We start from the raw sequence: 3,599 nt of genomic DNA on the forward strand, positions 1-3,599 counted from the left end.
TACATGATATTTGTTTTCGAGCTTTGATAGAATAGCATGCTAGTACTAGGCTAGGGTTCTTCAGGATTTCATGATAATGTTGCATGTTTTATGATGCCTGCTAGCCTAGGGTTTCCCTCTATATGAGATATCCAGTGTTCCTCTAGGAGTAAGGATTGAGCGCTTGTTGTATATATTTGTCACTAGGGTGTTGTGGTAGTACTTCATACAAATATGGGTAGGTGTGGAAGGTAGTATGGGCCCGTACTACTGAAAGCACAAAACCCATACGCGTATCAGGGAAACCATGACCTTTAGGGTTGAGTTGGGAGTTGGTTCCTGGGTTAGTGGGAAGTATCTGAGATTTTGTGGTGTTTTTCAATATGGTGGTCACGAGGCATGCTGGGAGCGGATTCGGGTTGGGATCGGGAGCAGGAGAGGGATGTCAGGGCGGGTCTGTATCGCCTAAGGTTGTTGGTCAGATGAGCACAGGCAAGTTGGATACTAGGATTCGTGAGATCCTGCATGATGAGGTTGCTGCGTTGTTCCGGGCCGAGTTGCCGGAACTGTTTGGGTCGATCAAGACCGTCATGGTTGAGTATTTTGATGAGCGTTATGCGGCTCTCACAGAGATGGCTTCCGCGGAAGCTACAACGGCTATAGCAGCGGCAGGGGGAGGAGCTGGTAGAGGTTTCCAATATCGGGACTTCAATAATACGAAGCCCCCTACTTTTGATGGAGTTCAGGACCCGATTGTTGCTATGAGATGGTTGTCAGACGTGGAAGGGTGTTTCTTCTCGTGTTCATGCCCTGTTGATCAGAGGGTGAGGTGTGCTCTGAACCTGTTGAGGCTTGGGGCGAAGGATTGGTGGAGATTGACCACGGGGTCATATTCGGATGCTCAGAGGGCTGCGGTTTCATGGGATCAGTTCCGAGAGATGTTTAGCACTCGTTATGTTCCGCGAGTTGAGAGGGAGAGATTAGCTCAGGAGTTCCTGGAACTGAAGCAGGATTCGGAGTCGGTGATGGAGATCACCAGGATGTTCACTGAGAGGGCGATGTTTTGCCCTGAGTTCGCTTCGGAGCAGGCTCAAATGTCCGGATATCAGAGTATGCTCAAGAGGGATATCAGATAGTTCGTGTCTATGTAGAGGTGTGAGACCTTGTTAGAGTTACAGGAGGCTGCCAGGCGGCGTGGGTTAGAGATTGAGTTGCAGCTACGAGAGCAGAGGCAGGCTCCGGTGCAGACGTAGCCGGTGCCGAAACGGTCTAAGACCGACAATTCTAGATTGGGAGATCAGAGCAGCCACACTTGTGGGAATGTGGGAAGGGTCACACCGGAGTTTATAGGTCCGGTGGTGCATGCCGCAAGTGCGGAAAGGAGGGGTACTATGCGAGGGATTATCGGCAGGCAATCGCGGGTCCGGATTTGAGGATTTGTTATCATTGTCATCAGGTTGGGCACTTGAGGGTCAACTATCCACAGCTTGCTGCGGGAACGGTGCAGGCTCCAACACCGGCCACATTGAGGATCATGGGTGGAGGTCAGGGTGGAGCGGAGCTCCTAAGGGCTCAGGATCGTGCTTTCCAGCTTACAGCGGAGGAGATCAGGGTAGTGTCGGATGCAGCTGCGGGTATGTTTCTTTCTTGATGTCTGGCTATTTTATGATTATTGTGGAGTATTGTTTATCTGCTAGTATCGTTGTGCGATTTCGGTGAGTCCCATTGTGGACTCGGCGAGTAGGCCCCTACTCTGATCTACTCTAAGTCATTAAAATTCGATTTTAATCATATTTATGAGTATATCCTTCATAAAACAAAATATAATTACCAATTGATTAGATAATAACTTCCTTATATGATAAAGATTGAATTATTTGTATTAATTGGGTAACTTATTTTGCAAGTAATTGAAATTAGGTCAAATATAGATAATGATGAAATTAATTATTTAATTTATATTATTTGTTATTTGATCCTTATGTTATGAAAAAAATTCAATTTTCCCCTTTAGGTTTTATAATGTAAATTTGAACTTAAAATTTTTGTTTTTGAAATTTAAATAGTTAAAACCCAAATGTTTTGAATAGTTTCAAAACTTGCCCTCAAGTTTTTTGAATTTAAAAGTTAATTAAAAGTTTGATTTAGAAATTTTAAATTCTAAAACCCTAGTATTGTTTTGAAAAGTTCAAATCACACCCTTATGGTTTTATTAATTAATTAAGGCGTATAATTAAAAGAGGTTCAATAAATCCATAAAAGTTTTGGTTTACATTTAATTGAATTAAAAGTATAATTGTTAAATTTGACCACCTAGTATTTTAAAAGTGTAAAATACACCGTATACTATATATAACATTAAAAGTCTAACATTATATATATGTATGAGTAAAAGCCAGTCTTACCGTTAGTAGGCGTCATTCACAAAGCTAGTCTATAAGGGGTGTTTAAGAAAATTGCCTATAAAATGGCGATTGAATGGGTATCCACTCTTACCCACCGCACTCTTGACTAGTGGAGGGTCGTTAGCCGAACGGGTAGGATAGGAAAAAAAACCTTCCATTATAAGTATAAGTGAAGTACAAAAGTAACTAAATGTTTTTACAAATTCCCAATCTTAGTTACTTAGGCAAAAGTGAATTGATGCAATTCCATGGAATTACACTTTGTGTCCTTGCAAAGACGTTAGTGGAGCGTGTGTGGTTTACCGACACACTAAATGGTTCTAAGCAAAGGTAGCAAAGGGTGACTCAATGTTTGTCATAGTTCGGTGGAGCGTGTGTGGTTTACAGGCACATCGAATAGGTGATCGTAACATGTGAGGGCACCATGTAAGTTTGCATGGTTATTCACACCCGCTTTGTGATCCTCGGCATCCCAGTCACAAACAAGAGGGGCATATCGAGATTTAAACATGCCATTGAAAAGTTCAATGAATCTCAAAGGATCTAGGAGTTTTCATAGATTTAAAACATAAATTTCTTTTTCGTTTTTCATGGTGGAAATTAGTGAATCGTCATTCACTTACCTTCAAATATTCTGCAACTAGATTACGACATCCCTTTTCTAGGTTGTAGCATATTATGTTGGGTCCTAGCCTTAATATCTCATTTGGGTGATTTATTAAGGACTCAATCTATCAACTAACTTGAATTTGTTTTCTCCCATTTTGTAGATGTCAAAGTTCGACAACTGTGGTCTTCCCAAATCCCGTGGAACAAGCTTTCCACATGAAGATGATATTCCACGATTCGATCGAGGAACAAGAAATCATGCTTCACTTCCTCCTCCTCCTCCCGTTATTCTCCCTAACCCACAAGATCGAAGAATTGAAAGGTTCAGTGTCACTAAAGACCTGTTGGAAATGAAACATGAAGATGGTAAACCCGTGTGTGCCCAAGTTCTAGGAATGAAATCACACATTGATAGGTTGAGAATGTTAGGTGTGTCATTTCCGGATCATGACGAAAGCCTCATTGACCTAACTTACATGCTCATTGCTGCTGAATCAGAAATGATTTGGCAAAGCAATGGAGCATATTTGTTGGGAGATTCAACCAACCAAGCTTCCGAGGACGTTCTAGGAGAACCGACCTGCGTTTGCTGCCAAGAGAAAGGGC

The sequence above is a fragment of the Lactuca saligna genome, chromosome 3 (assembly GCF_052625555.1).
Source record: "Lactuca saligna cultivar CGN05327 chromosome 3, ASM5262555v1, whole genome shotgun sequence".
Taxonomy (NCBI): domain Eukaryota; kingdom Viridiplantae; phylum Streptophyta; class Magnoliopsida; order Asterales; family Asteraceae; genus Lactuca; species Lactuca saligna.